The following is a 10502-nucleotide window of genomic DNA, read 5'->3' as shown; positions in this document are numbered from 1 at the left end:
AGCACCATGGTTCGTATGTGGGCTCCCGAGCCAGACAGGCTTGCATCCTTTGCTGGGTGATTACAACACGTGTGGCCTTAGAGGCCTCCCGCCTCCCCAAGACCCAGGTTCTTCACCTATAAGTGGACTGATTCCACTTCCTCAGGATGGAAGGGAAAATTCAAGGAAAAACTCCATTGCATTGGCTAGGACGACTATATCTTCAGGTAGGAGTTAACAATACCTGACAAAGGGCCAGGGATGTAGCTCAGCAGCAAGCAGCACAGCACCTGCCTAGCAAGCGCAAGGCCCTGAGTTTGATTCCTGGTACCAAAGAAAACAAAACAAAAACTGACAAAAATAGCATTGACGTTTGTTATGGTTTCAATCTAACATGCCCTCCCAAATTCTCATGTGTGTGGAAGGTGGCTGGATCCAGGAGTTGCTAGCCCCCTGGGGACTCATCCATCCATGAGTTCAGCAGCTGAATGAGCCCTTGACAGGGGTCTTGTTGGAAGCACTTCTCCTCCGTGGCTCTCCCTCCACTCTGTCTCCTGACCATCTTGGCTTGAGCACCTTTCCCTGTGCCACACTTCTCTGCCTCCTACTGCAGCGCCATGGGCTGAAATCATGAACCCAAATAAACCCCTCCTTTAAGTTGTAGGTTCTGGGTATTTTGTTCCAGCAACAGAAAAGTGACTAAGCCAGCATTTCCTTGTCTCACACGAGTATCTGGAGATTGGTAGTGCTGTTCCAGGCTCCGGCTCTGCTCTGCCATCTTCACTGTATTGACCTGTGGCTTCATGATCACAAGATAAGTCACCCCAGCTCCAGTTGTACATCCTCATAAACAACATCCCAAGCAGTAAATGAAGGTTTGAGAGCAACATGCTTTCTTCCTCTCAAAACCTTTTCCTGACAGGAGTGGTGGTCTGTACTTGTACTCCCAGAACTCAGAAGGCTGAGGCAGGCCAGGGGAGATAGCTCAGTGGCAGAGCACCTGCCTGGCAAACACGAGGTTCTGAGTTTACTTCCCAGTACCAAAAAAAGAAGAAAGAAAGAAAGAAAGAAAGAAAGAAAGAAAGAAAGAAAGAAAGAAAGAAAGAAGGGCTGGAGAGATGGCTCTGTGGAATAAGCACTTCCCTCACAAGCACAAGGGCCTGAGTTCAATCCCCAGCTCTGCCAGAAAGAAAAAAAGAAAGAAAAGGCCAAAGTGGGAGAATCATGAGTTTTAGGCCAGCCTAGACTACATAGTGAGACTTGGTCTCCAAAACAAAAACAAACAAAGAGAGAAACAAAACAAAATGAACAAACAAAAAACTCTCAAAACAAAACTTTTCCCTGGGTCCAAGGAGATGGCTCAGTGGAATAAGCGCTTCCCTGGCAAGCGCAAGGGCCTGCGTTCAATCCCTAGTTCCACACACATACACAAAAGAAACCACTTTTCCCTGAAGAAAAAACTTCTATGGGTATAGGAGGCTGGGGCAGGAAGATCGCTGTGAGCTTGAGGCTAGCCTGTGCTACAGTTAGACCTTATCTAAAAAAAAAAAAAAAAAAAAAAAAAAAAAAGAAAAAAAGAAAGAAAGAGAAAAATGCTTTCTCAAACTTTGGTAGGCACAAGAATCACCTGGACAAGCTTAGAGATTAGTGCTGAGTTCCATCTCAAAGGATTATGTCTTCTGAGTGGGAAGGTCCAAACCTGCACTGTGACAAGTTCGCGGGTATGGAGCTGCACTGGTACCCATGAGCAATAATGGTGACACGGACTGGAGTTGTGCGGTACCTTGCCGTTACCCTTGCTCTTGAGCCTGCTGAGGAAAGGACTAGTATGCTAATGGCTTATTTGGAAAAATGCAAGCCCAGGCACTGAGTGAGTCAGGAAGAAGGGAGAAAAGGACAAGTATAAAGTGATGAGCTGCGATGTCCTATGCACAAGCTGCCATTTCCTCACAAACTGCAGTCACAATGGGTCCATTAGATATATTTGTTCACCCTAGAAACCTTTCTGGAAGGGGGCTGCGAGGAGAAACCCTGGAGATCATGGGAGTGAGGGACAATGTTGGGTCAGAACTCATGCCCCCAAGAGTGGCTTTTGTTTGTAGGAAGGATTTTTTTTTTTTTTTTTTTTTTTTTTTTTTAGGGAAGAATCTACAGGGTGTTCATGGTCTTAGTACTAGATCAGACTCATAGTAATCCGCTTGTTTACAGCCTCCCAAGAGCTGGGATTATAGGTGCCTACCACCATGCCCAGTCTCAACTGCCATCTCAGCACGCCCTGGGGGCAGGGCTGGCACTGGCAATGTAGGAAGGATTGCATATGTACTTTAGGCTGGACTGGAGCTCCCTGCTATCTTACTGCCTCAGCCTCCTGAGTGCTGGGATTACAGCATGTACCACCATGCCTGGCCTTACCAATTGGTTTTTTGTGTTTCTTTTGTTTTGTTTTGTTTCTTGAGGGAGGGGCAGTGCTGGGAGTGGAACCCAGGGCCTCATGCACAGCAGTAAGTGTTCTACTACAGAGCTGCACCCCAGCTCTGGGGTGACTTTTTACTCATATCTGAAAGGTTGGGTACCAATGGAAGCAAGAGAGATATTTGAGGAATCTGAGGTAACTCCTAGGGTTGGCAGCATTTCAGGATGTAGAATGGAGATGCTAATAACTAGTTGTATCCAAAACAGATTCTAAAAATAGAACCAGTGGATTTATTGATGGTTGATCATGGAGTATGAGAGAGATAGGGAAGTTATGATTTTGATGTTTGATAGTGCAATTTACTAAAATGCTTAAGTGATCTAAATTTGGAGCTGCGGGTAGAGGTTGCGGCTGAAGACAAAGAGCTAATCTGTAAAGTTAGAGCACTGGCTGTGGAAAACTAAGAAATTAGGCAAAAGGAGACCAATGAAGCAGAAACTTTTTTTTTTTTTTAATTTATTTTATTTATTTATTTGTGTGTGTGTGGCCAGCTCAGCCCACCAGGGGGCGGGGCTGGCTGGCATGTGGTGCTGGGGGATTGAACTGCGGTCCCTGTGCTTTGCTAAGCTTGTTCTAAGTAGGTGCTTTAGACCACTGAGCCATCTCGCCAGTCCCCAGAAACTTTTTTTTTTTTTTCCTGTGGAACCAGGGATTGAACTCAGGCCCTTGCGCTTGCCAGGCAAGCACTTATTCCACTGAGCCATCTCCCAGGCCCCTAAGAAACTTTTTTGACAGTGGAGAGATATTTGCTGCTGGTGTCCTGCTTAACAGGTGGCGCCAAATATCCTTGCTGGACTGGAGGAAAGAATAGGGGGAGATGGAGCTGGTGAGATGGCTCAGTGGTCTAAAGCACCTACTTAGAACAAGCTTAGCAAAGCACAGGGACCACGATTCAATCCCCCAGCACCACATGCCAGCCAGCCCCGCCCCCTGGTGGGCTGAGCTGGCCACACACACACACACACACACACACACACACACACACACACAAAAAAAAAAAAAAAAAAAAAAAAAAAAAAGAATAGGGGGAAGAAGTGGTGATGGGGAAGAGACAACCCCAAGGAGCTCTGATGAAAGGGAGCAGACAGCTGGGGTGGTGGCGCGGCACAGCCAAGGGGGTGTGCTGCAAAGATCTGGTGTATTTGCTGTCAGCAAAGATCCAGTAAGAGGATGGGGCAAGAGAAGGAGACACCTGCCTGTGTACATTTACTCTTACCGAAAGGGGTAGGTTGGGATCACAAGTCAAAGGTTTGGCCTTCAAGAGAGATTTCCCAACACAGCCTGCCATGACACCAACGTGCCTGGAAGAGGATGGGAAGATGGGTGGCTCCCTTCTGACAGCACCTTGTATCACTGTGACATATGAGGGACTCTGTTGAGGGTGAAGATGGCAGGGGTGGACATGAAGATTACATGAAGAAGAGGCTGTGGAAAATAGGACAGGTGAGTGCTCCGGGGAATGGACGTGAGGCAGTGGGGGAGGCGTAATGGAATCCTAAACTATGAGGGAGGTGATAGGGATGAGCAGGAGTCATGGTGCCACCGGCAGTCCCTGGACGAAACATAAACTTTCCCAAGCACACCCAAACCCACACAGCTAGAAGAAGAGACCACATGAGAACTGTTGCCTATGAAAGGACACATGTAATTGTGTCTTTAGTCATCTCCTCACTGAGACAAAATATCTGACACCTACAACTTCAAAGAATGAGAGGTTTATTTTGGCTCAGTTTCAGCTCACAGTCAGCTGGCTCCAAGGCAGAAAGGGCAGGGGAAAGGCTTGGGCTCAGGACCGCTGGCCCATCCTATGGCTACCAGGAAGCAGAGTGAGAAAGGGGCAGCAAGGGACAAATAAACACATTTCTAGGTCACACTCCTAGTGATTGGCCTCTTCTGACAGCCCCACTTCCTAACAGCTCACAGGTGGATACGGTGTCCCCATGATCCAATCTCCTCCTAAAAGCCTACTTCTGAACACATAAGGCTTTGGGACACATTTTATATCTAAACCCTAATAGTAACCATAACAACAAATAATATAGAATTGCAGCCTGTATACCCGTCATCTTATTCTTGCTGTAAAGAGGATTGCAGAGCCAAGGGCAATGGTGCATTCCTTTAATCCCACCTACTCTGGAGGCTGATGCAGGAAGATCACAAGTTCAAGGCCAGCCTGGGGCACTTATCTACACCCTTGAACAGAATCAAAGAACAGAAAAAATAATTGCAGGATCTCCAGCACATATGTCCCTTGATCTCCCTTTCTCGCTCTGCTTCCTGTAGCAATAGGATGGGCAGCTGTCCTGAGCCCAGGCCTTTCCACCTGCCCTTTCTGCCTTGGAGTGAATAAGCAAGATATTATTTGCTATCTTCATAGAAAAAAAGGAGTTGGGTGTGGTGGTTGACCCTTGGAATCTCAGTACTTGGGTGGAACCAGGAGGAGCTCAAGAGGGTGAGGCCAGCTTTAACTATATGGGGAGACCCTGTTTCAAAGAAAAATGGGGGGAGGAATATAAAATATTTGCATATATATATATTTTTTTTCTATCTTAAGACATGGTGTCCCTATGCATTGCAGGCTGGCCTTAAACTCATTATATACTCCAGGCTAGCCTTAAAACTTATGTTGATTATCCTGCCTCAGCCTCCTGAGTGCCGGAATTACAGCTGCATGTGCAGGAGAAACTGGACTTCTTTGAATATTTCTTTCCTTTGATGCTTCAACGTCAGCCCACTGCTCTGCCACTGAGCTACAACACTGGCCTGAATATATTATGTGTTGTTGACTAGACTTAGAGGTACATAAATATTTTACATAATTAGTTTAAATTCAAAGGACTTCTTAAAAATGGAAATGCAAATGGGATAACATAAATGTATATCCATTCAATAGCAGATTCATACAGTCCACTGTACACACCTAATAGGCAATACCTCCAAGAACTAAGTGAATCCCCAAAATCTTTTTTAGAAATCCTGGGCTGGGGAGATAGCTCAGTGATACAGCGCTTGCCTGGCAAACTCAAGGTCTTGCATTAATTACCAGTATCAAAAACCAAACTAAACCAACCAACCAACCAACCAAACAAACAAACAAAAAAACTCCAAAAATCCTGTTGTGTAATACAGAACAAAACAAAAACTGAAATTCTAATTTTATAATCAAGAGTCATTGAGAACTGGGATTCAAAGAGCATTGAAAAAGATATACAGATAAATTTTTATAAACTTTGACCTATTGAATTTGAATTGAAAGTATGAGTAGGGCTTCAAACTGATATTTCATCTTAAAATATGTGCCATATGCTCTCTCCACTGAAGAAGGTTACAAACAATGCCCAACACACCAGCAGCTATTGTAGGGTTTAGGTTCCAGTCATGGCAATGGGCTTTACCACCAAAGGAAAGCTGGATTTTTGCCTTCTTTTTTCCTAGATGTAGGTGAATCCAACTTTGGAGTAAGAAGTACAAAAAATAATTACAAAACATTCAGTCAGGGGCTGGGGAGATGGCTCAGTGGTCTAAAGCACCTACTTTGAACAAGCTTAGCAAAGCACATGGACCGCGGTTCAATCCCCCAGCACCACATGCCAGCCAGCTCCACCCCCAGGCGGGCTGAGCTGGCCACACACACACACACACACACACACACACATAAATAAAATAAAAAATTAAAAAAAAACATTCAGTCATTCTAGACAGCAAGGAAATTATCAATCACTACTAGGGGTGTGGGAAAAGGATTCAGGAGTCAACTTTTAAATTTTTTTTTTTTTTCAGGTGAGTGTATGTACCCTAGAGGTCAAACCCAGGGCTTTGTATGATAGTTGAATCTGTACTACTAAGACAAAATGTTTACCTTAGTAATCATAAATACAAAAAATCTACCCACTGGTAACCTTTGGAGGGTTCACTCATTTTGAAAACTGGCAAAAGAGATTTGGGAATTTATCTTTTTTTTCCCCCAATATGACTGATAACTTGGTAGCCAAAGAGCATATTGAGTGAAAATTTATTTTATAGGGGTGTTTTAAGTATTATATAAAGGACTGGCAGGGGGCTGGGGAGATGGCTCAGTGGAATAAGTGCTTTCCTGGCAAGCGCAAGGGCCTGAGTTCAATCCTGTTCCGCCAAAAAAAAAAAAAAAAAAAAAAAAAAAAAAAAAAAAAAGGACTGGCAGAATTAAAATACTGTCATTTTACAAAACTTGAGAGACAATCATATATGAAAAAAAAAAACCACCTAGGTTTTCTTGCCATACAATCTAAATCCCACACCTCTAGATCTAGTCCTAATTATTTTTATTTTATTTTTTTGGCAGAACTGGGGATTGAACTCAGGCCCTTGAGCTTGCCAGGCAAGCACTTATTCTACCAAGTCATCTCCCTGGCCCCTGTAGTCCTAATTAACATAAACTACAAAGGACAGAAAAACCTGTCAGACATGATACCATGGGGATATAATCACCAAAATTCACATTGTGGAAAACAGAAGAGGGAACCTGTATTAAAGACTGAAGAGACCTGCAAACTATTCAGTGTTTGGACTCTGTGCAGATAGTAATTCAAACAAGCAATTTAAATTGACAATTCAGGGGCTGGTGAGATGGCTCAGTGGTCTAAAGCACCTACTTGGAACAAGCTTGGCAAAGCAGAGGGACCGCAGTTCAATCCCCCAGCACCACATGCCAGCCAGCCCTGCCCCCTGGTGGGCTGAGCTGGCCACACACACACACACACACACACACACACACACACACACACACACAAATAAATAAAAATATTTAAAAAAAATAAATCGACAATTCAAATATTTGATACAATTTAAGAACTTGGATAGGTGTGTGTGTGTGTGTGTGTGTGTGTGTGTGTGTGGTACCAGGGATTGAACTCAGGATCTTGCGCTTGCCAGGCAGGTGCTTATGCTACTGAGCTATCTCTCTAACCTGAACTTAGGTATTTTATAACATTAAAAAATTTTTCAAAAATTTGACACATATTTAAAATTTTCCAGGGCCAGCCAAATAGCTCAGCAGATTAAAACACCTGCAAGCAGGTATAGGGGCCAGGGGTTTGATCCCTGGGCCTGCTGTGCTGGCCCCGCCCCCGGGGTATGCTGAGCCAGCAATTGAGACTGGGCGTGGTGGCATGCCTGTAATCCCAGCTCTTGGGAGGCTGTAAACAGGTGGATCACTATGAGTCTAATCTAGTAGTGAGACCCTCAACACCCTGTAGACCCTTCCCTACAATACAGAAAAATATATTTTCCATCTTTTTGCGGGGGAATAGAAACCATGAGTACTCTACTATTGAGGTGTATCATATATATATATATATATATTATTAACAGGGTCTTTCTTTCTCTGTTGCTGGTCCTGAGTTTATGATCTTCCTTCCTTAACATCCCAAGTAGTTATGATTGTGGGTATATCCTGCTGTTCTTGGCTTAAAATAATTTTTTCAAAGTCAAGTCACCATGATTGTATGCTTACTGCAAATGTGCCTCCGTGAGGAATGATGGAGCAATCTATCATTTTGTTTGCTTACTTGAGGGATGCAATGGGTCTTTTTGGGGCAGTGTTAGGGTTTGTACCCTCAAAGTGGACAGGAGCTCTACCAGGGATACCCCATGCTGGTTGTGTTTTTACCAGATCCAGGCAAAGCATGGAGGTGGTGTGTGAAGGGCAAGGCAAGTCTCCTTCTGCTCACGCTGAATTTTGAGGTCGGTGGTATACGTGAATGAGACTGCATGGGCTTGGTGAAAATAAGGACCCGGGGCAACGAGGGCAGGTGAAAATGTAAGTCATGCCGTGACATCACAGGGAAGCTCTCTGGAGTCAGGGATCCCCAAGGGAGTTGGAGGAGCTGGGGGGTCTTGGAAACTGGAAGGCTAGAAACAGGTCTAGAACAGTTTTACCTAAGATGGAAAGCTTGGGCTCCTACCTCATAAATAACTCTAAATAGATTTTAAAAATCCAATTATTTTAATTTTTATTTATTTGTTTTTGAGACAGGGTCTTTCTGTAGCCTAGAATGACCTCAAATTCAGTGATTCTCCCGCCTCGCTGAGATTATAGGCCTGCACCACCATATCCAGCCCAAAAATCCAAATTTAACTTTTTCTTTTTTTTTTTTTTTGTGGAACTGAGGATTGAACTTCAGGGAAGCATTTATTCCACTGAGCCATCTCCCCAGCCCCAAAAATCCAAATTTAAGAGCTAAAAATATTTAATACTCTTGGAATATATAGGTATAAATCTTCATAATCAAGCATTGATTTCTTAGATACTCAGAACAAGAACCAAAAATAAATTGTAATTCATTAAAATTAAAAACTTTTGTTTACCAAAGGATACAAGCAAGCAAGTGAAGACAACCTACAGAATGAAATATAGACTCTGTAAGGATTCAATATCTGGAATACCTAAAGACCTCTTGTACCTCTACAATAAAAAGGTAAACCAATTTAAAGGTTTATGAACAGAATGAATAGACGTTTAAGAAATATGCAAATGATCAATAAATATGGACAGATGTTCAATATTCCACCCATTAAGGAATGCAAACCAAAACCATCTGGAAAATACCACTTCCTACTATGATATATGTACATGTAATAAAAAAAGGAAATTAAAATGGCTGAGCATAGGCCAGGAGAGTAAAGGCCTGTAATCTCAGGACCTTTACAGGCTATGATAGGAGAATCAGGTTCAAGGCCCACCTAGACAATTTAGGCCATCTCAAAATTAAAAAACAAACAAACAAAAATACCAAGAAAAAAGTTGAGACCAGGCATGGTGGTACATACTTGTAATAATACTTAGAAGGCTGAGATAGGAGGATTATAAGGCCAGCTTGGGCAAGTTAATGAAACCCTGTCTCAAAAAAGGGGAGGAATGTTAGGGATGTAACTTAGTAGTGTATACCTAGTATATGTGAGACACTGTTTTCCTTTTGTCTGAGATAGGGTCTCACTATGCAGTTCAGGCTGGCCTTGAACTCACTTTGTAGCCCAGGCTGGTCTCAAACTCATGTAAGTCATCCTGCCTAGCCCTTTTTTTTTTTTTTTTTTTTTGGTACTGGGGATTGAACTCTGGACCTTTCACTTGCCAGGCAAGTGCTTATTCTACCCAGCTATTTCCCCGGCCCTGCCTCAGCCTCTTGAGTGCTGGGATTACAGGCATGTGCCATCAGACGTGGTGAGACCCTGGCTTGATCGCAAGTGTGTGGGGGTGGTAGTGATGGTGTTGAGTATGTGGAGAAATTGTAAGCTCATGGATTGCTGGTAGAAATGTAAACTATGCAGCAATTGTGAAAGTCTGGCTATTTCTCAAAAGGTTATAGTCACCTTCCAACCTGGCAATCCCATTCTTGGATATGCACCCAAATGAACTGAAAACATGTCCACATGCTTCCACAGAATATTCATAAAAACCAAAAAGGTGAAATCCAAATGTCTATCACTTAATATGTGGATAGGCACATGACAGAATGTTATTTGTGAATAATAACAGCAATGAAGAATATGCCGCAGGCAGAGAGAACTTGAAAATATTATGCTGTCAAAGAACTGGGTTTTGTTTGTTTTTGATACAGGGTATCACTATGCAGCGCAGTTCAGACTCATAATGATCCTCCTCTCAGCTTCCTAAGCTTAGTGCTGGGATTTCAGGCGTGCACCACCATGACAGGTTTTTTTTGTTTTGTTTTGTTTTGTTTTTTGGCGGAACCAGGAATTGAACTCAGGCCCTTGCACTTGCCAGGGAAGCATTTATTCTACTGAGCCATCTCCCTGGCCCCTTCCATGCTGGGTTTGAAAGAACTTTATTGCAGGAGATCAAATTTGATTCCATTATAATGTCAGGATAGGCAAATCTATAGCAACAGAAAGATTAGTGTGATAGTCTAGGGTTAGAAAAAGGAGCAGGGAATTAACCACTAATGACTATATGGCTATTGGGGGAAGACTGATAAAATATTCTCCTTTAGTAGTAACTATTGCACAACATGGTGAATATACTACAACCCACTGAACTGTACACATTACAATG

Source organism: Octodon degus, unplaced genomic scaffold (assembly GCF_000260255.1).
Source record: "Octodon degus isolate 3935 unplaced genomic scaffold, OctDeg1.0 scaffold00163, whole genome shotgun sequence".
Lineage (NCBI taxonomy): Eukaryota > Metazoa > Chordata > Mammalia > Rodentia > Octodontidae > Octodon > Octodon degus.
This window is presented reverse-complemented; position numbering follows the sequence as displayed.